This window comes from Giraffa tippelskirchi, chromosome 1 (assembly GCF_054371585.1).
Source record: "Giraffa tippelskirchi isolate mGirTip1 chromosome 1, T2T-mGirTip1v1.2.pri, whole genome shotgun sequence".
Taxonomy (NCBI): Eukaryota; Metazoa; Chordata; class Mammalia; order Artiodactyla; family Giraffidae; genus Giraffa; species Giraffa tippelskirchi.
The window spans coordinates 197,431,611-197,459,157 of NC_137275.1; the positions used below are offsets into that span (position 1 = coordinate 197,431,611).

The 27,547-nt window shown below is 38.6% G+C and overlaps 1 protein-coding gene across 13 annotated transcripts in view; it reads left to right on the forward strand.

Annotated features, from left to right (window-relative positions):
- Positions 1 to 27,547, forward strand: part of AOPEP (aminopeptidase O (putative)) — a 406,505-nt gene that overhangs the window by 205 nt on the left and 378,753 nt on the right. The window contains exon 1 of one of the 13 annotated variants that reach the window (XM_081522480.1): positions 19,348 to 19,681. The exons of the other annotated variants lie outside the window; for them this stretch is intronic. The gene's annotated coding sequence lies outside the window, so the exon portion shown is untranslated. Of the gene's footprint in view, positions 1 to 19,347; positions 19,682 to 27,547 lie in introns of those variants that run through there. 13 annotated transcript variants of the gene reach the window in all.

The window sequence follows — 27,547 nt, forward strand, 5'->3', positions numbered from 1 at the left end:
GGTGCCCATTCCGTCTGTCCTCCCAGAATCCGGAGGCTGAACCCGTTCTGGGGACTGGCCTGAGCTTGCCACTTCTCTCCGCCTCCGCTCTCGGCGTGGCGATGGGCTCCGACGATCCTCTCTCCGGTGGCACAGACGTTTCTTCAGACTGCAGCTGCCACCGCCTTCCTCAGTTGTCTCCAGGCCCACTTCACCCGCTTCTCTCCGCTCCTACCCCCTGTATAGGGCTTATCTCCAGTCTTGTTTAGGGAGACAGAACAGCTTCCGATTCTGTTCGTTTCCTCTTGCAGCGACACCCAGCCATCTCCCCGCGGATCCTTACTGAGAGCACCAAGTTTTGATTTGTGCCCCTTTAGAGCATTCGTTCACTGTCAGTAAGGAGTTTTGTTCATTAAAGCATGTATAATATTTGTTGGGTAAGGGGATGGCGCAGTAATGAGAAAATTTATTGCAGCAGTAAATGATCTACATGGCATCCAATCAGCTGTCGAGATAGATGAAACAGCATTTCATTAAAATGCTCCTGTCCCTGGTTTTTTTTTTTTTTTTTTTGGTTTTCAAGCGAAGATGACAATTACCCTCACAAAGGTAGCTGTCAAAATAAATAAGCAACAGCACCTAACTGGAAATGTTTAGATTGCCCCCAAATAATAGAATTTCGTATTTTTGGTACGGGAATACAGGTTATTAAAAAACCAACCAGAGTTGACATGGGAGGAGAAACAGGAGTCCGACTTTTTTTTTGGTCTCATCGATGGTTTGTTTTTGTATTTTCTTGTACTTTTAGTATGTCTAAATTTTTTGAATAGGGCATATGATGCTTACTGTCTTTCTGAGACGCCTGTGATGACTTGATAATTGGTAAGATTAGTTTCTTATATTTGGGAAACAGCTAGAAAAAGGTTAGAGAATAATCATAGTCCCTCATTGTTGACCATCTGCTATATCACAGCGACTGTGTTCAGCACTTTGCATATGTTTTTCCCTGAGCTCACACAAGAACCTTGTGAGTTAGGAATTAGTATCCTCAGCTTATAGAAATGGAAACTTTGGCTCAGTTATGTGAAAATAACTTGCCAAAAATTAACAGTAACTGTACTGGTGGAGACAAGCTTGAAGTTCAGGTCTGTATATGACTTGAAAGCCTGTACTTTTAAAAAAAATTATAATTGAACTATGATAAGATTCTAGGCTTTTTACAATAATAATGCATAATTCTGTGAGTTTATTCACTCATCTATCCAAATGATTTGACATTTTCTAATATCTTTAGTATTAAGTTCTCATATACCTAGAATCAAAACCCCTGAAAAGTTTCATTTATTTACGATCCTCTTACCCACACACACACACACACACACACATACACACATACTTTTCTTTAAGAATGAGGTAATTGGCAAATAATAAGATTGCTGAGGGCCTTTCTGTTTGGAACTCTTGCAGAAGAAGTAATTTTGGACAGTTGAAATTTTTACCCCTTTAGAAATGAAAATCGTATTGACTGTTTTGGATGGAAAATTTTTAAATGCATGAAATAATTCTTTGCCTTCTTAAACAGTAAGTTTGCTGAACATATTTTAACATTCCCTTATGTCTCAGAGCAGTCATTATGAATTTCATTTATTGTTATGTTGTGATTTTTGTTATATTTGACCCCCCCAAACTGCTTTGCATTTTGAGTTTTCCTGTACTTTTTGTAGTCCATTCCTTAGGATCAGCAAGAAATTGTAAACCATAGCAATTAAAAATAAGGCCCCAGAAACTACACTTCCAGGATTCCAGTCCTTGCTCTGTCACTTACTAGTAGGACAGTGAGCCCAGACAAGATAGTTGACCTCCTCATTTGTAAAATGGGAATAATAAGAATGCTTGTTGTCTGAGATTGTTGTTAGGGTATAATATCTGTTAGTAGTACATATAAAAAGGTTATAGGACACCAGGCATACTGTAAGAGCCATATAAATGTTTGCTAATATTATTATGTCTGATTTTGGCCTTTGATTCTTTGAATATTGTATTATAGTTCTCTGAAAAACTTCTTTTTTTAGTTTAAGTGTAGTAGATTTACTGTGTTGTGTTAGTTTCGAGTGTACAGCGAAGGGATTCTGTTATATATATATATATGTATATATATATGTATATTCTTTTTCAGATTATTTTCCATTATAGATTATTGCAAAACATTGAACATAGTTCCCTGTCCTTGTTTATTTGTTTTGTATGTAGTAGTGTGTGTTTGTTAATCTCAAACTCCTAACTTATCTATCCCCCCACTTTCCTCTTTGGTAACCATAAATTTGTTTTCTGTGTCTATGAGTCTATTTCTGTTTTGTGAATAAGTTTATTTGTATTGTATTTTTAGTTTCCACAAATGATATTATATGGCATTTGTCTTTCTTTGTCTGACCTATTTCATTTAGTATGGTAATCCCTAGGACCGTGCATATTGCTGTAAATGGCATGATTTCGTTCTTTTGTATGACTGAGTAATATTCCATTGTGTGAATATATATATGTGTATATATATATATATACATGTACACACAACACCATATCTTCTTTATCCATTCATCTGTTGATGAATCATTAGGTTGCTTTTGTATCATGGATATTGTAAGTGATGCTGCTGTGAACATTGGGGTTCTGTGTGTATCTTTTTAAATTAGAGCTTTTGCCCAGGAGTGGGATTGCAGGATCATATGGTAATTCTATTTTTAAGTTTTTAAGGAACCTCCGTATTGTTCTCCATAGTGACTGCACCAATTTATATTCCCACAACAATGTAGGAGGGTTCCTTTTTCTCTATACCCTGTCCAGCATTTATTATTTGTAGATATTGTAAAGATGGCCATTTTGACTGGCATGAGGTGATACCTTATTGTAGTTTTGATTTGCATTTCTCTATGAAACTTGTTATTCTTTTGTTGTTGTTCAGTTGCTTAGTCGTGTCCAACTCTTTACGACCCTGTGGACCACAGCACGCAGTCCTTCACTATCTGCCTGAGTTTGCTCAAACTCATGTCCATTGAGTCGATGATGCCATCCAACCATTTCATCCCGTCTCCACCATCTTCTTCTGCCCTCCATCTTTCCCAGCATCAGGGTCTTTTCCAATGAGAAATACTATTCTTTGAATAGTATTTATTTTTTATTTTTGCAAACTTTAAACTTTTTATTTTGTATTGGTGTATACCCAGTTAACAATGTTGTGGTAGTTTCAGGTGAACAGTGAAGGGACTTAACCATACATAGACATGTATCCATTCTCCCCCAAACCTCCCTCCCATCCAGGCTGGTACATAACATTCCATGTTCTATATAATATGTCCTTGTTGATTATCCGTTTTGAATATAGTAGTGTGTATATGACCTACCCAAACTCCCTAACTGTCTCTTCCCCATGACAACCATAAGTTCGTTTTCTAAGTCTGTGAGTCTTTTTCTGTTTTGTAAGTTCATTTGTATCATTTCTATTTAAATTCCATATATAAGGGATGTCATACCATATTTCTCCTTCTCTGTCTGACTTACTTCACTCAGTCTGACGCTCCCTAGGTCCATCAATGTTGCTGCAAATAGCATTATTTCATTCTTTTTAATGGCTGAGTAATATTCCATTGTATATATGTACCACATCTTCTTTATCTGTTCTGTCAATGGACATTTAGTCTGCTTCCAGGTCTTGGCTGTTGTAAACAGTGCTGCAATGAAGATTGGAGTGCATGTATCCTTTAAAATAATGGAGCTTTAACCTCTGTTTGAAATTAAAGTATTTGGGAAATATTTCATTGACAGAGGAACCTCGTAGTCTATAGTCCAGTTCAGTTCAGTCGCTCAGTCGTGTCCAACTCTGCGACCCCATGAATCGCAGCACACCAGGCCTCCCTGTCCATCACCAACTCCCAGAGTTTACCCAAACCCATGTCCATCGAGTCGGTGATGCCATCCAGCCATCTCATCCTCTGTCGTCCCCTTCTCCTCCTGCCCCCAATCCTTCCCAGCATTAGGATCTTTTCCAATGAGTCAACTCTTCGCATGAGGTTGCCAAAGTATGGGAGTTTCAGCTTCAACATCAGTCCTTCCAGTGAACACCCAGGACTGATCTCCTTGAGGATGGACTGGTTGGATCTCCTTACAGTCCAAGGGACTCTCAAGAGTCTTCTCCAACACCACAGTTCAAAAGCATCAATTCTTCGGCACTCAGCTTTCTTCACCGTCCAACTCTCACAGCCATACATGACTAGTGGAAAAACCATAGCCTTGACTAGACGGACTTTGTTGGCAAAGTAATGTCTCTGCTTTTCAATATGCTATCTAGATTGGTGATAATCTTCCTTCCAAGGAGTAAGTGTCTTTTAATTTCATGGCTGCAGTCACCATCTGCAGTGATTTTGGAGCCCAAAAAAATAAAGTCTGACACTGTTTCCACTGTTTCCCCACCTATTTCCCATGAGGTGATGGGACCAGATGCCATGATCTTAGTTTTCTGAATGTTGAGCTTTAAGCCAACTTTTTCACTCTCCTCTTTCACTTTCGTCTATAGTCCATGGGGTCGCAAAGAGTTGGACACGACTGAGCCACTTCACTTTCGCTTTTAGTGTTTTAAATTATGATTTAATTTAAATAGTTTCTACTCTTGAATTGAATATCAGTTGATTTACACTTCCATTTATGGTGCCCTACACAGGTATACTATTGCACTCATGCTTCTTTTTGAGTAAGTACATCCTTATAAAACCACCATTATGTATTGGTCTCATATAAGGTATCTCCTCAGTATAGTTCTTTCCTTCTTGCACCTTTCAAGGAGCTATAAAAAAAAAACTGACTGTATCAACAAGGTGAAATAATGTTCCTTAAAAATTTGTAAGGTATGTACCCATTTTCAGATGTGTGCTTTAAACTAAGACCAGCTAAGAGTTGATATTGCCTCCTTTGATGTCCATAGTTAGGAACTTGAACATAAATTATCTATCCTTTATTTTAATACTATTAAGGGTGCTAATCATCTTAAAACTTCCTGTTGAAAATATAAGCTATATTTTTTAAAGTTTTCTTAAAGATGGTTAAATGTACATAACATGAAATTTTTTAGTGTACAGTTCATTGGCATTAAGCACATACAGTGTTGTTTAATTATCGTCACTATCTATTTTCAGAAATTTTTATCTTCCCAAACAGAAATTCTGTACCCATTAAACAACAGCTCCTCATCCCCCTCACTTCCTACACCATCCTGCCCAGCTCCTGTTATTCTATTTTCTGTCACTATGAATTTGCCTATTCTGGGTTGCTTGCATAGGTGGAACCATACACCATTTTTCCTTCTGTGTTTGGATTGGTTCATTTGGCATGTTTGTAAGGTTTATCCAAGTTATAGCATATATCAGAATTTCATTCCTTTTATAGCTGAATAATATTCCATTGTATTACCTACCACATACTGTACTTTTGATGCATATTGAATTTTGCTTCTTTAAAAGTTTTAAAATTTTTCAATCTTTTAATTTATTTTATTTTTAACTTATTTAAAATGAAAAAACAAAAATAGTTCACCCGTTTCTTTCATCTCCCACCTTGGTTACTGATTGACTCCACATGTAAGAGATCAGACAGTATTTTTTTCTGTCTGATTTATTTCACCTAGCATAATACCCTCATGAGTCATCCACACTGTCACAAAGGGCAGGATTTTGTTCTTTCTTATGACTGAATAATATTCCATCGCATATATATACCACAATTTCTTTATCTGTTTACCCACTGATGGAAACTTAGGTTGTTTCCTTATCTTGGTTATTGTAAATAATGCTGCAGTGAACATGATGGTGCATATTCCCAGGTGGCATTAGTGGTAAAGAACCCACCTCCCAATACAGGAGACACAAGAGACTTGCGTTCAGTCCCTGGGTCGGGAAGATCCTCTGCAGGAGGGCATGGCAACTCACTCCAATATTCTTGCCTGGAGAATCCCATGGACAGAGGAGCCTGACAGGCTACAGTCGATAGGGTCACAAAGAGTTGGACATGACGGAAGCAACTTAGCGTGTATCTTTTTGAGTTAGTGTTTTTGTTTGTTTGAATAAATACCCAGAAGTGGAATAGCTGGATCTTATGGTAGTTTTATTATTTTTAATTTTTTGAGTAATCTCTATTCTATTTCCCATAGTGGCTGGACCAGTTCTCACTAATAGGGCACAGGGGTTCCCTTTTCTCTACATCCTTGCCCACACTTGCTATTTTTAGCCTTTTTGAAAATAGGCATTCTGATAGGTGTGAGATGATATCTCAATGTGGTTTTGATTGGCATTTCCCTGATAATTAGTGATGTCAAGCACCTGATAATTAGTGATATCAAGTACCTGTTGGCCATCTGTACATCTTCTGTAGACAAATGGCTATTCAGATGCTCTATCCAGTTTTCAATTGGATTTTGTTGTTACTGAGTTGTATGAATCCTTTATATATTTTGGATATCAGCCCTTTATCAGATATATGATTTGCAATTATCTTCTCCCATTCAGTAGGTTGCCTTTTCATTTTGTTGATGGTTTCTTCACTTTGCAAAAACTTCTTCATTTCATGTGCTCTGAATTGTTTATTTTTGCTTCTGTTGCTTTTGCTTTTGGTGTCAGATGCAAAAACTCATGACAAAGACCGATGTCAAGGAGCTTTGTTTGTTCATTCATTCATTCATGTTAGTTGCTCAGTTGTGTCTGACTCTTTGTGATCCCGTAGACTGTAGCCCACCAGGCTCCTCTGTCCATGGGATTCACCAAGCAAGAATACTGGAGTGAGTTGCCATGCCCTTCTTCAGGGGATCTTCCCAACCCGGGAATTGAACCCGTGTCTCCCGCATTGCATGCAGATTCTTTGCCATCTGAGCCACCAGGGAAGCCCCTGTCAAGGAGCTTATCACCTATATATTCTTTAGGAGTTTTATGACTTCAGATCTTACATTCAAGTCTCTATAATCTGTCTTGAGTTGATTTTGCATGTGATGTAAAATAGTGGTCCAGTTTCATTCTTTTGTGTGTGGTTGTCCAATTTTCCCAACACCATTTGTTGAAGAAATTTTCTTTGCCTCATTGTATATTCTTGGCTCCTCTGTCTCCCATCCAAGTACTAACCAGGCCTGACCCTACTTAGCTTCTGAGATCAGATGAGATCTGGCACATTCAGGGTGGTATGGTCATAGACGCCTTTGTCATAAATTAATTAACCATACATGCATGAGTTTATTTTTAGGTTTTCTGTTCAGTTGATTATGTGTCTGGTGTGTGTGTGTGTGTGTGTGTGTGTGTGTGTGTGTGTGTGTGTGTGTGTTATGCCTCTTTAAGGTGTTGGCAACCCACTCCAGTACTCTTGCCTGGAAAATCCCATGGATAGAGGGGCTGGGAGGCTGCAGTCCGTGGGGTTGCGAAGAGTTGGACACGACTGAGTGACTTCACTTCCACTTTTCACTTTCATGCATTGGAGAAGGAAATGGCAGCCCACTCTGGTGTTCTTGCCAGGAGAATCCCAGGGACGGCAGAGCCTAGTGGACTTCCATCTATCAGGTCACACAGAGTCGGACACAACTGAAGTGACTTAGCAGCAGTAGCAGCAGCATACCTCTCATTTCCTGTGGTGTGAACTTAACACTTGATGATTTGATTTGATTGTGAGTTCCTCGAGGATCAGGATTGGAGATATCAACTGAAATAACATTGTTATTGAAGTTTGAACAAAATACTTTGTAACAGTGTTAAACTGGAGCTTGAGTATGCATTATGTTGTTGTTGTTCAGTTGGTTCAGTCGCCAAGTCGTGTCCTACTCTTTGTGACCCCATGAACTGCAGCACTCCAGGCTTCCCTATCCTTCTCTTTCTCCCAGAGTTTGCTCAAACTCATGAGTTGGTGATGCCACCCAATCGTCTCACCCTCTGTCTCCCCTTTCTTCTCCTGCCTTCAGTCTTTCCCAGCATCAGGGTCTTTTCCAGTGAGTTGGTTCTTTACATCAGGTGGCCAAAGTATCAGAGCTTCAGCTTCAGCATCAGTCCTTCCAATGAATATTCAGGGTTGATTTCCTTTAGGATTGACTGGTTTGATCTCCTTGCAGTCCAAGGGACTCTCAAGAGCCTTCTATAAGAGTATACATTATAGTGTTGTTTTTCTTCTCACCTAATATTTAGTCAAAAATAGTAAAGAAAATAATAATGATAACTTGCTTAGTATTTCTGTAGTGTTTATAGTATGCCAGCCATTGTTTCAAGCACTTTACCTATGAAGTAGGTACTATCATTGTTCTGTTTTGCTAAAGAAGAAACTGAGGCACAGAGAAATTAAATGAATTGTTAAAATTGCAAGGCTGTTAGGTGGTGAAGTTTGCTCTAGAGTTGATCTGTCCTAAATTTTGAGCTGACCAACCATTAAGTCATTATCAACTTTGCAGTGTAAATTGTTTTGCCAACCACACTCTCTATCCTCATCTTTTATATAATCTTTAAAACAGAACATTACTTTTGAGCTTAGTAGGAAATGGAAGAGCAACTGGACCCAAACTGTCAACTGTCAAAAGGACAACAGGTGCTTCTCATTTGAATGGGGTGATAACATTTTAATGAAATTTAGACTGCATTTTCACAGCTTAGTTCATATTATCTTTTTCTAAGAGCCTTGTCTTTGAAAAGCAGATTCTAAAATTTTTATGATCTCATATTGCATATATATTGTGTTGGTGTTTGACTTTAGATATTGTACAATTCCCACACTGCTGTTCTATGGGTAAAGAGAGCTTTTTATTCATAATGTTGTTACTGACTGTCACAATGGTTTATAGTGCATTCATTTTATTGCTAACTCATTACTCTGTGTTGCTTGATTCCTGAAGAAATTATTTTGAGATAGCATTTTTCTTTATACAATCAGTTCCATTATACGTTTTTTCTTGGCTTTTGCTTACATTTTATTTCTTTGACACTTGGAATTGAAGGTTTTGGGTTTTTTTTTAACCTTTAATTTAATCAGGATATGCTCAATATATTTTGGCATCAAAGAGGACAAATCAGCCTGTTTCTTTTGGCACCAATAATATCTTGCATATGTAGCAAGTATGGTGCATATTTGGAAGTAGGAACTGTCTGAGTACTGTCTGGTAGAAATAGAATTGTAGAATGAATTCTCAGGGCACAAAGGTCCTTAGATATACCTTTTTTACCTCTTTATTTAGCAGTTGAGAATCTGAAGCCTGAGATGATTGAATGATTTGCCTGTATTTATACAGTATAGGGCTTTCCCAGTGAGTCAGTGATAAAGAAGCTACCTGCAATGCAAGAGACGCAGTTTCGATCCTTGGGTTGGGAAGATCCCCTGGAGGAGGGCATGGCAACCCACTCTAGTATTCTTGCCTAGAGAATTTGCATGGACAGAGGAACCTGGTGGCTACAGGCCATAGGAATGCAAAGAATCAGACATGACTGAAGCTACTTAGCACACATACATGCATACAGTATTAGAATCCATTTTTTAAATTTTTTTTTCCCTAATGTATCAGTGTTCTGTGTTCTTTTGAATCATACCTCATTGTATTTGTGTAATATTCTTACTTGTGAAAGAAAGTGAAAGTTGCTCAGTCATGTCCAGCTGTTTGCGAACCCATTGACTATACAGTCCATGGAATTCTGCAAGCCAGAATACTGGAGTAGGTAGCTGTTCCCTTCTCCAGGGGATCTTCCCAACCCAGAGATTGAACCCAGGTCTCCCACATTGCAGATGGATTCTTTACCAGATGAGCCAAGGCACTCCCCAGTGTTTTACTCATATACCCTTAATTATTATTTTTCTTTTAATAATATGTCTGGGTGAGAGATAATGACCTGAATTGGACAGGTTGAAGAGAATGAACTAGCATGATGGATCCAAGAGATACTTAGATTAAATTGATAGAACTTTGCAATTGTTTATGTGTAGGTGAGAGTAAGAAATCTAGGGTGATTTCTAGGATTCTAGTGTGGGTAACCAAGTAGATGGTGATGTCATTCACTAAGAAAACTGAGAAGAAATTAGGGCTGGATATATGATTTGAAGTTACTAAAGCGTACATTGCACAAATGAGAAAGATGGAAGCTAGAACTACAGGACACACCAACATCTAGGAGGTGGGAAAAGGAAAGGCCACAGAGGAGAGAATGGTATTGCAAACACCAAAACAGAACATTTTAAGGAGGGTGTGGTAATTTGCGTTAATGCTCCAAAATTAAGGGCTGAAAGAACCCACTGAAACTGATAACTAGGAAGTCATTTGTCTCCACTGTGGAGTTTGATGGCATATTAGGAATGTGAGCAGGGAGTAGTAGACTGAAAGGGAGATAGAGTAATAGGGACAGGACTGAAGCCAGTTCTTTTAAGGAATTTGGCTGTGAGAAGAGAGAGAGATGGAAGTTAAAGTATTTGTTTATTTGTACTTTTTTCCCCCTAAGAAAGGATAGAAATAATCACTTATTTCTCAAGTGAAGGGGCTGGGAAAGAGGATGGAGTTGAGGTAGATGATTTAGGGAGTTAGGTAATTGTTGTAGTAGGGTCATGGAGGAGACCAGCATGATATGGTATCCAGTGTTTACTGGAACAGAATGGACACTTCTTCCATTTTCCTAAAAGAATGGGGAGAAGGATGGGGATAGATGTAAATAATTCCCCCATAGGATGGGGAAGAAATATGTGGAAGTTCTTGTCTGTTCTTGTTCAGTTGCTCAGTCATGCCCAACTGTTTGTGACCCAATGGACTGCAGCATGCCAGGTTTCCCCATCCTTCACTGTCTCCCAGAGTTTCCTCAAACTAGTGAGTGTTGAGTCAATGATGCCATTCAGCCATCCCATCCTCTGTCACCCCCTTCTCTTCCTGCCCTCAATCTTTCCCAACATCAGGGTCTTTTCCAGTGAGTCGGCTCTTCACATCAGGTGGCCAAAGTATTGGAGCTTCAGCATCAGTCCTTCCATTGAATATTCAGGGTTGATTTCCTTTAGGATTGAGTGGTTTGTTCAAGAGTCTCAAGAGTCTTGAGGGTTTCTCAAGAGTCTTCTCTAGCACCACAGTTCGAAAGCCTCAGTTCTTCAGTGCTCAGCCTTCTTTAGTGTCCAAATCTCACATCCATACATGCCTACTGGAAAAACAATAGCTTTGACTATATAGAACTTTGTTGACAAAGTGATTTTTGTCTCCATTTTTTAGTACTCTGTCTAGGTTTGTCCTAGCTTTTCTTCCAAGGAGCAAGCATCTTTTGATTTCGTGGCCGTAGTCACCATCTGCAGTGATTTTGGAGCCCAAGAAAATAAAGTCTGTCACTATTTCCATTTTTTCCCCATCTATTTGCCATGAAGTGATGGGACCAGATGCCATGATCTTAGTTTTTTGAATGTTGAGTTTTAAGCCAGCTTTTTCATTCTCCTCTTTCACTTTCAGTGAGAGGCTCTTTAGTTCCTCTTCACTTTCTGCTGAATGAGGGATTGATGGGACAGATAGAGTTTATTTATTTATTTTTTAGGGTAAATTTATTTGTTTATTTTTTTTTAATTTTAGTTTATTTATCTATTTTTTAACTTTACAATATTGTATTTGTTTTTCCGTACACTGACATGAATCCACCATGGGTGTACATGTTTTCCCCTTCCAGAACCCCCTTCCCACTTCTCTCCCCATCCCATCCCTCCGGGTCATCCCGGTGCACCAGCCCCGAGCACCCTGTATCATGCATCGAACCTAGACTGGCGATTCATTTCACATATGATAATTTACATGCTTCAATGCCATTCTCCCACATCATCCCGCCCTCGCCCTCTCCCGTAGAGTCCATAATACTGTTCTATTTATCTGTGTCTCTTTTGATGTCTCGCATACAGGGTTATCTTTACTGATTAACTAAATACCATATATATGAGTTAGTATACTGTATTGGTGTTTTTCTTTCTGGCTTACTTCACTCTGTATAATAGGCTCCAGTTTCATCCACCTCATTAGAACTGATTTGAATATATTCTTTTTAATGGCTGTGTAATATTCCATTGTGTATATGTACCACAGATAGAGTTTAAAATAGTCACAGAAGGAAAAAAGTGAGTGAAGAGGTAACTAGAGGGAGATAAGGACTGTCTGCCTGCTAATGCTGAGCATTTTGCTGAGGTTGAATCTCAATACATAGTGTCAGCTACTTTTATGATTATGTAACATGTTTGTTTTGCTTTTGTTGAGCTCAGTGCACCAAGTTTAGAAGTAGAAAATTTTGAGGATTTAATTGGTTGAGGGTTATGTTTTTATGAAACAAGTGTGTCAGAAGGATGAAAAGGCAAGAGAGTTGAGGTTAAAATGTCCTAAGAGTGATTGAGGAAATGGACCAATTATCTAAAGAGGACCATAGAGCAGGGATTCTCAACTTTAGAAACATAATTTTCTGTTGTAGGGGCTGTCTTGTGCATTGTGGGATGGTCAGCATCCCTGACATCTACTTACTAGATGCCAGTAACAGCCCCCTCCAGTTGTGACAACTAGAAGTGTCTCCAAACATTGTCAGTTGCCCTCTGAGGGGCAAAGTCACCTCCAGTTGGAACCACTACCTTACAGTCAGAGGAGCAGATGGATTGGAAATAATCAGAAGGCTGAGGGACTGACTTTGCTGACAAAGGTCTGTCTAGTCAAAGCTGTGGTTTTTTCCAGTAATCATGTATGGATGTGAGAGTTGGACCATAAAAAAAGATGAGCATTGAAGAATTGATGCTTTTGAACTGTGGTGTTTGAGGAGACTCTTGAGAGTCCCTTGGACTGCAAGGAGATCGAACCAGTCCATCCTAAAGGAAGTCAGTCCTGAATATTCATTGGAAGGACTGATGCTGAAGCTGAAGCTCCAATACTTTGGCCTCCTGATGCAAAGAACTGACTCATTGGAAAGACCCTGATGCTGGGAAAGATTGAAAGCAGGAGGAAAAGGGGATGACAGAGCATGAGATGGTTGGATGGCATCACTGACTTGATGGACATGAGTTTGAGCAGACTTTGGGAATTGGTGATGGACAGGGAGGTCTGGTGTGCTGCAGTCCATGGCATCACAGAGAGTTGGACGTGACTGAGTGACTGAATTTAACTGAGGGACTGAGGTCTCAATGCAATAAGTAAAAGAATTGGCAAGTAAGCAAGAGAAAGAGTAGGGAGAATAGGAGGTCATGTTTTGAGATAAAATTATGGAAATTACATATTTCAGAGATAGAGCTATTCCAAGTAATAAAAATTTCAAGAATGAACTATTGGTTTGCTGAGTGCAGTGAAGGTGAAGATTGTTGGCACTGAGTAGGTAATTTTGGGAGAGAGAACGTAGTCAGAGCAGGTTGGAAAAGCAGCCATAAGACAGCCTGAGAGTTTCTGAAATGAGATCAAAATTAAGATTTTCTAGATGTTTGTTCTCTTACTCTATCCAATAAGTGTCACTCAGGTCTTTTTTTTTAACATTGTCAGTTTCCTGACCTTGTACCTCTGTGCTGCAGTGCTTTAAAAAGTCATTAAGGGGTACACTTCCGTGGTGATCCAGTGGTTTAGAATCCACCTGCCAATGTGGGGTACATGGATTCTATCCCTCGTCTGGGAACTAAGGTCCCACATGCCAAGGGGCAACTAAGCCCATGTGCCACAACTACTGAGCCCCTGTACCACAACTACTGAAGCTCACGTGCCCTAGAGCCTGCACTCTGAAACAAGAGAAGCCACTGCAATGAGAGGCCTGCGTACCACAAACTAGAGAGTAGCTCCCACTCTCCACGAGTAGAGAAAGCTCATAGCAGCGTTGAAGACCCTGTGTGGTGCAACCAAGATCCAGCACAGCCATAATAAATAAATAAATGAGTCATGGCCACTTGACGTGAAGAGCTGACTCATTTGAAAAGATCCTGATGCTGGGAAAGATTGAGAGCAGGAGGAGAAGGGGACGACCGAGGATGAGATGGTTAGATGGCATCACCAACTCGATAGACATGGGTTTGGGTGGACTCCGGGAGTTGGTGATGGACAGGGAGGCCTGGCGTGCTGTGGTTCATGGGGTCGCAAAGAGTCGGACATGACTGAGCGATTGAACTGAACTGAACTGAACTGATGGTGTACTTCCCTGACAGTCCAGTGGTTAAGACATCACCTTCCAATGCAAGGGGTGTGAGTTCAATTCTGGCCAGGGAGCTAAGATCCCCACATGGCTCGTGGTCAAAAAAAAACCAAAACATAAAACAGAAACAGTATTGTAACAAATTCAATAAAGACTTTAAAAATGATCCACATAAAAATAATCTTTAAAAATAAATAAATAAAATAAAAAGTCATGAAATTCATTCAGCTTATTATTTTTGCAGTGATTTTAGATGAGTAGTTCCTTTTTGTTTCTTTTTCAGTATTTCCTGATCCGATTTTGTGATCATTTACCTCTAAGTATACCACTTTTCAAAAAGCCCTTGGTTCTGTGCTATGTGACTGAATTTCAAGACATTCCTTTTGTGTTTGAACATCTCAGTCTTTGTCTGAAGTAATGTCAACTTACCCTTAAATCTTGCAACCTCTTAGAAGTGTTCTTTCCCCTTTCTTCTCCCACTTGCTCTTTATTGTTTCATGTTTATCTAGAACATATAATTATGTATGTACAATGTTGATTGAGAGGTAATTACAGTGGTCTCAGTAAGCAAAATAAAAATTACTTATAGAACGTGCCTTCAAATATGCTTTTTTTCTGTTTGATAAATCCAGACTTCAGTGGAATTTGTATTTTTGCCTTCTCTTAATGAACTTATCCTACATTATTCATCAAGAATGAGTACTAACACCTGTTTTACAAAGCATTACAAATATATATATTATCAATGGATATAAGTAGACTTAGGCTTTCTTATTGTAAGTGTTGTCATTGCAAAATAATAAGTAAGTAGGTGACATTAAAAGCCTTGACCTTTTGATTGGAATATTTAGTCCATTTACATTTCAAGTATTTGTTTTATTAAAGTATAGTTAATTTGCAATGCTGTGTTCATTTCAAGTATACAGCGAAGTGATTTTTTTTTGACTAGTATTTTATATATATACATATATGTATGTATATATATATATATATACACACCTGCATATACCACATCTTCTCTATCTATTTATCTATCAATGGACATTTATGCTACTTCCATGTCTTGACTGTTGTAAATAATGCTACTGTGAGCCTTGGGGTGCACATATCTTTTCAAATTAGAGTTTTCTTGGAATATATGCCCAGGAATGGGATTGCTGGATCATATGGTAGGTCTGTTTTTAATTTTTGAGGAACCTCCATACTCTCCATAGTGGCTGTACATTTTACATTTCCTCCAGCAGTGTAGGAGGGTTCTCTTTTCTCCACACACTCTGTAGCACTTATTATTTTTAGACTTTTTGAAATGATGACCACTCTGACTAATGTGAGATGATACCTCATTGTAGTTTTGATTTGCGTTTTTCTAATAATGAGCATCTTTTCATGTGCCTGTTGGCCATCTATATGTCTTCTTTGGAGAAATGTCTTTTTAGGTTTTCTGCTCATTTTTTGATTGGGTGTTTGATATTACACTATGGGTTGTTCATATATTTTGGAAATTAATCCCTTGTTGGGATTCCCTGGTGGCTCAGATGGTAAAGAGTCTGCCTGCAATGCAGGAGACCCAGGTTCAGTCCCTGTGTTGGGAAGATCCCCTGGAAAAGGAAATAGCAACCCACTCCGGTATTCTTGCCTGGAAAAGCTCATGGATGTAGGAGCCTGGTGGGCTACAGTCCATAGGGTCGCAAAGAGTCGGACGTGACTTCACTTCAATCCCGTTTTGGTAGCATTATTTGCAAATATTTCCCCCCCAATTTGTAAGTTATCTTTTTGGTATGTTTATGGTTTCCTTTCCAATGCAAAAGCTTTTTAGTTTAACTAGGCCCCATTTGTTTATTTTTGTTTTTATTTCCATTTTGCTAGGAGATGGACCCCAAAATTATGGCTGGAATTTGTTGAAGAATGTTCTACCTGTGTTTTCCTCTAGGATTTTATAGTATGTGGTTTTACATTTAGGTCTTTAATCCATTTTGAGTTTATTTTTGTGTATGGTGCTGAAGAATGTCCTAATTTCATTCTTTTTCATGTAGCTGCCCTGTTTCCTCAGCATCACTTATTGAAGAGACTATCTTTTCTCCATTTATATTCTTGTCTCCTTTGTTGTAGATTAATTGACCATGAGTATGTGAGTTTATTTCTGGGCTTTCTCTCCTGTTCCTTTGGCCTATGTGTCTGTTTTTGTGCCAGTATCATTTTGTTTTGATTACTGTAGCTTTGTAGTATAATCTGAAGTGTGATTCCTCCAGCTCCGTTCTCTTTTCTCAAGATTGTTTTGGCTATTCAGGGTCTTTTGTGTTTCCAGATAAGTGTAAAAATTTTTTGTTCTTGTTCTGTGAAAAATGCTATTCGTAATTTAACAAGGATTACATTAAACCTGTAAATTGCCTTGGATAGTATGGTCATTTTAACAATATTGATTCTTCCAATCCAAGAACATGGTATATCTTTCCATGTCTGTGTCATCTTCAGTTTCTTTCTTCACCATCTATAGTTTTCAGAGTACAAGTTTTTGACCCCTAGGTAGATTTATTTCTAGGTCTCTTATTCTTTTTGATGCAGTAGTAAATAGGATTGTTTACTTAGTTTCTCTTTCAGATAGTTGTTAGTATATAGAGATGTAACAGATTTCTGTACATTAATTTTATATCCTGCAACTTTACCAAATTCATAAATGAGCTCTAGTAGTTTTCTGGTGGTATCTTTAGGATTTTCTGTGAATAGTATCATGTCATCTGCAAGCAATGACAATTTTACTTCTTCTTTTTCAATTTGGATTCCTTTTATTTCTTTTTCTTTTCCAATTGCTGTGGCTAGGACTTTTAATACTATGTTGAATAAAAGTGGGGAGAGTGGGCATCCTTGTCTTGTTCCTGATCTTAGAGGAAATGCTTTCAGCTTTTCACTGTTGAGTATCATGTTACCTGTGGGTTTGTCATATATGACATTTATTATGTTGAAGTATGTTCCCTCTGTGCCCAACTTCCTGAAGAGTTTTTATTATAAATGATATTTAATCTTATCAAAAGCTTTTTCTGCATCTATTGAGATGATCATATGGTTTTTACTTTTCAGTTTGTTAAAATGGTATTATGTTGATTAATTTGCAAATATTAAAAAAATCCTTGCATCTGAGATAAATCCCACTTGGTCATAGTGTATGATCCTTTTAATGTATTTATTTTTGGAGTCAGTTTGCTAGTATTTTGTTGAGGGTTTTTGATAATTGAACAGTTATCGACAGATACATACTTATTGGTATTTTGTTAATTATTTTCTTTTTGCTTTTGTAGTTTTGTTATTGTTCCTTTCTTCTGTTGCTGTCTTCTTTTGTGATTTTATGACTATTATTAGTGTTATATTTGGATTCTTGTTCCTGTTTTGTGTATATAGTCATTAGAGGTTTTTGGTTTGTGATTAACATGAGGTTCATATATAACAACACATATATCTATGTCTATGTCTATATATTTATCTATATATGTATATTTGTTGATGAACCATCCTACATTATGCTCATTCCCCCGACCAAGTTTAATGTTTTTGATGTTACGTTTTTATATTTTTTGTTTTGTATATTTCTTAACTACATATTGTGGATGTAGGTGATTTTACTACTTTTGTCTTTTAACCTTCCTACTAGCCTTATATGTAGTCTATTTACTACTTTTGCTGTGTGTTTCCCTTTACTCATGAGATTTTCCCTTTTATAATTTATGATCATATTTCTAGTTGTGGCCTTTTCTTTTCCACTTAGAAAAGACCCTATAACTTTTCTTGTAAATCTGCTTTAGTGGTACTGAACTCTTCCAGCTTTTTTGTATCTGTAAAACTCTCTCTCCTTCAAATCTGAATGATTACCTTGCTGGGTAGAGTATTCTTGGTTTTAGTTTTTTTCCCTTTCATCACTTTGAATGTACCTTGCTACTCCCTTCTGGCCTATAAAAGTTTCTTCTGAAAAGTCAACTGATAGTCTTATAGGAGCTTCCTTGTACATAAGTAGCTGCTTCTTTTATTGCTGCTTTTAAAATTCTCTCTTTAATTTTTGCTGTTGTATGTATAACGGACCTCTTTGGGTTTGTCTGGTTTAAGATGCTCGTCTGTTTCCTTCCATAGGTTAGGCAAGTTTTCAGCTATTACTTCTTCAAATAAGTTCTCTGCCGATTTCTCTCTTTTCTTTCTGGAACCCTTACAATATGAATGTTAGTATGCTTGATGTTTTCCCAGTGGTCTGTTAAGCTGTCCTCATTTTTAAAATTCTTTTTTCTGTTCAGCATGGTTGATTTTCACTACTCTGTCTTCTAGATTGCTAATCCATTTCTATGTATCATCTAATCTGTTGTTGATTCCTAATGTATTTTTTATTCCAGTTGTTGTATTCTTCAGCTTTGTTTGGTTCTTCCTTATATTTTCTAACTCTTAAAATTCTCACAGTGTTCATCCATTCTTCTCCTGACTTCATTGAGCACCTTTATGATCATTACCTTGAACTCATTTTGGGTAGATTGCTTATCTCCACTTTTTTTTCCCTCAGGTTATGTCTTATTTCTTTGCTTGGAACACATGTTACTTTGTCACCTTATTTTGCCCAATTCTGTTGTTTATGTCTATGTATTAGATAGTTCAGTTATGCCTTCTGATCTTAAGGAAGTGGCCTCAATGTAGGAGACATCGTGTGGGATCCAGCAATGCACTCCCCTCTGGTAACCAGAGCTGTATGCTCAGGGGTGCCCCTATGTGAGCTGTGCATGCCCTTCTGTTGTGGTGAGGCAGACTGCTGTGGGCAGGGTGGTAGGCATGTCTACTCCTGTGGTGGCTGCAGGTCTACTGGAGGCTGGGTAGGCTTCTGGCATGGTTGGCTGCTCAGAGGTTGGGGGGGTGGTGTGAGTCTGTTGCTGACCTGCTAGAGAGCAGGACCACGTCACCATGTGGCTATCCACAGGGCAGGGTGATGTGATACAAATTATTTTTCATGGAAGCTATTTGATATATTGGGTTGCCCAAAAAGTTCATTCAAGTTTACCTGTAAGCACTTATGGAAAACCCTGAATGAACTTTTTGGCCAACCCAAACTATAAAAATCACTTTCTAGCAAGGAATAGCTTATAATAGTTAGATCCTCTGCTGGTCATTAACAATATTTTATGACCTTATTTCCATACTTAAGTATGGGAATTTCTAAGATTAATTACCTCAATAATAATTATTGACTTTCTTGGTGGTCCAGTGATTAAGAACCTGCCTACCAATGCATGGGACATGGATTCAATCCCTGCTCTGGGAAGATCCTGCATGCCCATTTGCCACAGCTACTGAAGCCTGCATTTGCTAGGGCCCTTTGAGCCACAGCTACTGAGCCTGTACGCCACAACTACTGAGGCTGTGTGTCACAACTACTGAAGCCCATGTGCCTAGAGCCTGTGCTCTGCAACAGGAGAAGCCACCATGATGAGAAGCCCGCATACCACAATGAAGAGTCGCCCCTGCTCACTGCAATGAGAGAAAAGCCTGCACGCAGCAACAAAGACCCAGCACAGCCAAAAAAACAAAGAAAAAGAATGGTAACCAGTTGTTCTTCATATCATGTGGATCTGATTTGTTTTGGTGTATAGGATCTAGTAGCTCAGAGGAAAAATCGGTTGCTTTCTCCAAACCATGAAAATGGATGCTATGCTAAATACAATAGCATGCCAGAAGACAACAGTTTGTCAAAGAAGTTGATGGTAAAAAGCAGCAACATTACATCTATTAGTTGTTCTCTAGTGGCAGATTACCTTAAACCATTTGTGTGCTCAGTTTGCACCCATATTCAATACTTAGAAAAATCTAAGATACTTCATTGGTTACACTGGAGCAACTAGATCCCCGAGGATTTAGATTCTTATTTATATAGGAAATCTCTTTGATTCAGAGCATTGTCTTAACCTCTTTTCTTAGTAAAGTGAGTGTTCTGGGTTTTGGAAATGCCATGGTTATAGTATATATTGTATTTAGTCATTTTCTTACAGTGATTAAGGAAGTCATATATTTTTATCATACATAGTAAATTATTAATGTTGTACAGTATTTGCATATTTAACTAGCTTATGGCCAACATACTTTTTTCTTAAGCATGTATCATCAGCATCTCAAAGAAAAATAAACTGTTTAGCTTTACCTGTAAAACTTCCTAATTAATTTTAACAGAGTCCCCAAGCTGTTAGTTATAAGTTCAAATTGAGAAAATAAATGATCTCCTGAAGACCTTCTAAAGATATTTAAGCTATATCTATATCAGTGCTTACCTTGCTCCCAAATACTTTTCATTTTCTAGGAGGTTATCAAAATATCTTTTCTTGGGAAAGATGTACATATGTAATTCACCACTTAGACCTAATGCTGGGAATACATTTTAAATCTTGAGATGAATTTAGAGAGAATGGGGCACCTCCCCCCAAAATTCTGGACCTGTCTCTGAATGGAGAAATCTGTGTTATGTATTTATTCTTAAGAAGGACCAGCATGTAAATATACAGATCTGAATGTTCATATTTCTAGACAGTTTTTTGAGTTTATACTTGATTGATTGTGCCTCCAGATGCTGTACTTTTTCCTGAGTTTGTACAGTTGCAGTCCTGTGACAGTCATCAGATAAATCACTAAATGGAGGGAGCCTGTCTTGATTTCCAGCTAAAGGAAGTGTAGTTCCCCTAAGACAGGAACAGACACACCTCTTGTCCTTTCTACAGCTTTCTTGCATAGGAAGCACAGTTTTAGGGTAGGAAGTAGGGTCAGACAGGCCAGGGATTGGGGGAGGAATGGGAAGGGTGTTTATCACTGGAGCTGCCAAGAAAAGATTAAGCTTATTGCTCATACTACAAATTTTGAATGATGGGAACTTCCCGAAGATACTGAGCAGCAAGAGTCCTACACAAGAAGGCCTATGACTGGTGTTTAGAGCATTTGCTGGATGGAGTGATTTTTTTTTTTTTTTTTTTTTTAGTATCATTGAACTCAATGGAGGAGACCAGAGTTAGGTTAAGCCAGTGATTCTCCAGTCTGGTCTTTGGACCAGCAGTATCAGTATTACCTGGAACTTGTAAATACAAATGGTAGTCTGTGTTTTAACAAGATCTTCAGATGGTTTTAAATGTATGTCAAATTTGAAAACCACTGGCCCAGAAAATTCAAAGTGGTTGAGAACCATTTTGCCTAATTGTGGTGGCCAAGTCACAATGTTGAGAAAGAATGAGTGAAGATGTAACTGAGTGTTGGAGCCTCCTTTAATCATTATGTAAGTATGGCATTTATTTCAGACTGAGAGACAGAAGAGATACTGATATCTTCACTATAGATAATAGAATAACAAATAACACTTGTTTTATAGGTAGAGAATACTTCCTGTTCATGACTGCAATTCACACTAAATCTAAATTCTGCCAGACTGTAATAGAAGAGAACTGTTTACTTTGCCTTCTTTTCCATTTTAATATTTATTCTGAGTCTTTTTTAATATATATTTTATATATGCAATGACTTGTGAGAATCCTGTTTTTGTGGTTTCATGATGGCAAGAGTTGGTTCAAATAGCTTAAGTATTTCAGAAGCATTAGGGTACATAAGAATTGCCCAGCCATCTTGTTTAAAATGTGGATTACTGGCCACTATCCCTGGAGATTTCAATTTAATGAGTCTGACATAGTGTCTAGGAATCTGGTTTTTTTTAATTGCAGTAATAGTTGATTTACAATGTTGTGTTAGTTTCTGGTATATAGCAAAGTGACTCAGTTCATATATATATATATATATATATATATATATATATATATAAATTTTCATATTCTTTTCCATTATGGTTTATTACAGGATATTGAATATAGTTCCCTGTCCTATACAGTAGGACCTTGTTGTTTATCTGCTTTATATATAGTAGTTTGTAACTGCTAATGCCAAACTCCTAATTTGTCCTTCCCTCATTTCCTTTCCCCTTTGGGAACCATAAGTTTGTGTTCTATGTCTGTGAGTCTTTTTCTGTTTCATAAATAAGTTTCTTTGTGTCATATTTTAGAAGAATGTGTATTTTTAACAAGCACTACTCCCACCAGCCTGTACCTCCCCATTTGATTCTAGTCCACGTGATCCTCAGATCACACTTTGAGAAACACTTTGATAGATCTCTGAGAAGAGCTGCAGTTTATCTGGCTATGAAACAAGTGTTCTCATGAGTTTCTGAGGATATTTACAGATGTGAATCAGAATTGCTAGTAATGAAGCTACCTGAATGTGTAATGCTCACTGGAATTTGATGCTTGGGATGAAATTGTTTGAGAAATCTTAAGTAGTCTTCCTTGGTCAAAATGCTCCCAAAGACCACTTTGACAGTGTAATGTTATAACACAAAACCAATCAGACTTAAATGTTTTGTACTCTTATATATTCTCTAAATGATCTTTAGGAAGCCTATCTTTACAGGTATGGGGCTACATATCAAAGTTTCACACAGTCAAAGAATATATTAGCTTGAGAAAATACGAGGCAAGTATATCTTTCTAGTCTCCAAGCCATGTGCTCAAAGCCTAAATGGCATCAAGAGTGTTAAGAAATAATATGTCAGTGAGTCTACTGGCCAGAACCCTAAGGTCACTGTCAGGGTCAGGAGTAAATAGATTTATATTTTTCTTGCATTGAATTATTTTTAAAAGTTGTTATATCTAGCTTTCAGGAAAATGATCAATGAATAAAAAATGGAACAGGAAGCTTTTTTCCCTCCGTAGCAGAACATTTGTTATTAAAAAAAATACTTTCACATTATTTAGGGCTTCCCTGGTGGTTCAGATGGTAAACTGTCTGCCTGCAATGCAGGAGGCCTGGGTTTGATCCCTGGGTTGGGAGGAGTCCCCTGGAGAAGGAAATGGTAACCCACTCCAGTATCCTTCCCTGGAAAATCCAATGGGCAGAGGAGCCCTGTAGGCTACAGCCCATGGGGTTGCAGACAGTCGGACATGACTGAGTGACTTCAAAAAAAAATTCACATTATTTCTTTAAGGCCAAAATTTCAAAAATAGCTTCTATTAAAAACAGTGCTTTTCAACATTTCTGGAAGAGGAAATCTTACTTTAAAAGCTGATATTTTTCCCTGTATTTTCTTATCCAATTTCTTTATTTTTACCCTACTGAACCCTGTAACCCAGTTCTATTAATCTAGGTCTTATTTCCAGTACATGAATATTTGTGGACATAATAAATTATATTACTTCTCCTAATAGAGTTTTAAAAGTTTTGTTAATTTTTATCATAGCGTAACAAAAATTCCTGGGTGGTCTAATAATGCTTTCATCATTAAATGTTAGACATTAAGCCAATTCTTTTCATTTTTAAAGGGTATATTGTTGAATTATATCCACAAAAGAGTTCAATAGTTATTTATGTTGGCCTGTGGTATGCAAAGCTCTTGGTGGAATAATACCCCTTACTTTTGCATCTGCTGTTGTTATACGTTGGGGCTTCCCTGATGTCTCAGCAGGTAAAAATCTGTCTGCAAGGCAGGAGACACAGGCAATAAGGGTTCAATCCCAGGGTCGGGAAGATCCCCCGGAGGAGGAAAATGACAACCTACTCCAATATTCTTGCCTGAGAAATACCAAGGACAGAGAAACGTGGTGGGCTACAGTCCAAAGGGTTGCTAAATCAGACACGACTGAGTAGTAAGGATGCATTCTTGCATGGTCACACCTTATTTCAACTGTTGTCCTCAACACTCAGTGCATTGAAGACAGTGAGTGACCTCCAGTGTGACCCGAGATGATTATGAGGGTTTTAGAAACTGTCATGTGAGAATCAGGTGAAAGAACTGATGTCCCATTTTTGAAGAGAATATTCAGGCAGTGACATGACAGTCCTCCAGTCATTCAGAGCTTGTCTGGAGAAGTCTTGTTCTTTTGGAGAGTGACGGGGAGAAATTTGATTGAAAGAAGCATATGTCAATAAGGTTGGAACTCCTCGCAGCCTAAAAGTAAACCTAAATCATGAGTTTATGTTCTAATTTTCTACCCTTATTTACATTTCCTCTGTCTTCTAATCCCTAGATTGTCTGGTCCAGTGTCTCGTTGTAAGAATGGTTTTTGGATAGTATGTTGCTTATTCAGGGGTATATAGAATGTTATATTATTGAATCATCATTAATACATTATTTTAGCTTTAATAAATATAAATATGTACAGTATTATTTGGTATTATGCAATTTAATATAGTTAACTTTTTTTAGGTCAGATTTTATCACTCCTTAAAATATGGAGCCTGTAACGTAATATAAATTGCAGGACCTGTGGCACAGTATAAATTGCCTTGCCAGTAAGCAATAGAGAATAGAGTGTGGTGGTGTTTGTGAGTGGTAGGAAGACTGTTGATGGTGAACAGCCATAGGAATATAAGAATAGCTTTTGACCTGTTGCAGTGTTGCCTTTCTCTTTCATCTTAAGGGTTTAGGCTCTGATTCACTTCCTGTACTTTAAATGGGCATTTTTGATCTATAGTTGGTGGCTCAGAGGTTAAAGCGTCTGCCTCCAATGTGGGAGACCTGGGTTCGATCCCTGGGTCGGGAAGATCCCCTGGAGAAGGAAATGGCAAACCACTCCAGTATTCTTGCCTGGAGAATCCCATGGACGGAGGAGCCTGGTAGGCTACAGTCCATGGGGTCGCAAAGAGTCGGACACGACTGAGCGACTTCCCTTCCCTTCCCTTCCCTTCAGGCAAAGTGTAGTTTTAAGAGTCCATGATCTTGAGGCAGATGCTCGGGGCTGGGGCAGTGGGATGGCCCGGAGGGATGGGATGAGGAGGGAGGTGGGAGTGGGGTTCAGGATGGGGAACACATGTAGACCCAGGGCTGATTCATGTCAATGTATGGCAAAAACCACTACAATATTGTAAAGTAATTAGCCCCCAACTAAAATAAATAAATTTATTAAAAAAAAAAAAAAAGAGTCCATGATCTGAAGTCAGACCATATAAATCTAAATTTCAGCTCTGCCATCTAATAACTGTGAACTTAGGGAAGTATCTTCAGCTCTTTGAGCCTTAATTACTCATCTTTAGAATGGAGATGAAAAACTTACTTCATCACATAGGGAGGAATAAATGCGATCATGTACTTAATGCGTCTAGACTTCTCATAGCAAGCAGACGTTAGATGCAGTTGCTAATTGTTAACACTACTTTGCAGAGGTCAGGTGCCTTCTCAAAGATTTCTGAGAGGCAGTAGTCCAGAGGAGTTCTGAACTAACTCACTTCCTAAAGGTGAAAGACTCTGGTCTGCCTGATTTCTCTAAGTCACTCTAGATTCGTTTTGCTAGCTTGGGACCAATACATTCTAGGGAAGTTTTTGGGTAAATGGGATTCTCCTGGCCTGCCATAGTCTAGATCTGTTCCTGCCTTGTAGGAGAAAAGAAGTACCTTTGTCTCAGGAGAGATATAGAAATGAGCAAGAAAATTTTTAAAAATTAAAAAGATTTTTAATTGGTGGGGGTAGGGGGCAAAGTTGGCTTAAAGCTCAACATTCAGAAAACTAAGATCATGGCCTCTGGTCTCATCACTTCATGGCAAATAGATGGGAAAACAGTGGAAACAGTGGCTGACTTTATTTTTCTGGGCTCCAAAATCACTGCAGATGGTGATTGCAGCCATGAAATTAAAAGAGCTTGCTCCTTGAAAGGAAAGTTATGGCCAACCTAGACAGCATATTAAAAAGCAGAGACATCACTTTGTCAGCAAAGGTCCGTCTAGTCAAGGCTATGGTTTTTCCAGTGGTCATGTATGGATGTGAGAGTTGGATGGTGAAGAAAGCTGAGCATTGAAGAATTGATGCTTTTGAACTGTGGTGTTGGAGAAGACTCTTGAGAGTCCCTTGGACTGCAAGGAGATCCAACCAGTCCATCCTAAAGGAAATCAGTCCTGGGAGTTCATTGGAAGGACTGATGTTGAAGCTGAAACTCCAATACTTTGCCCACCTGATGCGAAGAGCTGACTCATTTGAAAAGACCCTGATGCTGGGAAAGATTGAGGGCAGGAGGAGAAGGGGATGACAGAAGATAAGATGGTTAGATGGCCTCACCAACTCAATGGACATGGGTTTGGATGGACTCTGGGAGTTGGTGATGGACCGGGAGGCCTGGTGTGCTGCAGTTCATGGGGTCGCAAAGAGTCGGACACGACTGAGCAACTGAACTGAACTGAGGGGGCAAAGTGGACTACATCTAAATCTTTCTGAATACTTAGCATGCCAAGTCTCTTCAGTCATGTCTGACTCTTTGCAACCCTATGGACCATAGCCCGCGAGGTTCCTCTGTCCGTGGGATTCTCCAGGCATGAATACTGGAGTAGCTTACCATGTCCTCCTCCAGGGAATCTTCCCAACCCAGGGATCGAACCCACATCTCCTGTGTCTCCTACATTGGCAGGCGAGTTCTTTACCACTAGTGCCACCTGGGAAGCCCTCATGAGTATCTTAAAACTATTCAAAGTTGTATGATTGAGATATCCATTCAATAAGTGTATATTAAGCATATATGCATACCACTTAGTTTTGTCTAGGAGAGAGTATGTTAGAAAATGTTGGATTTCATTACTAAGACTGCTTTTCAAATCCATATTGGGATCTCTTTATTATGCTCTTTTCCTGGTGGCAGGTTGCAGGGGCTCATCCTGGTTTTCTCTCTTCTCTGAACTGCCTCCACCCACTCATCAACCTTTCTTTGTTGTCCCTATGGTTGTCTTCAGACTGTTTTAACATTAGAGATTTTCTTGCTAACCCTTATGGAAAAAAATAGAAAAAGACTAACATATGTAGGATTGTTTAAAGATTTGGAGGTTTTTACAATTAAAATTACCAATTTAGTGCTAAGGTAGTAACTGCTAAAATTGGAATTGGAAGATAAGATGGGCTTCTTTCCTTTTGCTAAGCAGGAAGCCCCCCAAACCAATTCTGTTCCATGTACCACACCTCTCTTTCCTCTGTGCCCACTGAAAATCCATCTTTCCAGCACCAGAGGAGATAGAATTCCCCCTGGACTCAAGTGTGCAGTTTGTATTTCCAAGGAACTCTAGATATGATGATACTCGGTTTCAAAAAAATACCTGGGATTTTGTTTTAATCAAGTATTATAAGATGACAGACATGTAGACAAACTGCCTTTGAAACAAGAGTTTATTATTTACAGTTCCAAGAGAAGGGAGTCGGCCATGCAGGGCCACAGCTGGAGGCACAGAGGTTGATCAGGGGGCAGGAGGAGTGAGAGGAAAGCATGAGCATGAGCCTTTATTGTGGTTTCTGGGGGGAAAGCAAGGCAGGGCAGGGTCCTCAGACTTAGGATCGGCCAGTTAGAATTATTTCAGAGGGTTCTGAGCTGCAAGGGTGGTCCCTAGTTGTCTGGTATCTTACCTTAAGTGAGTTAGAT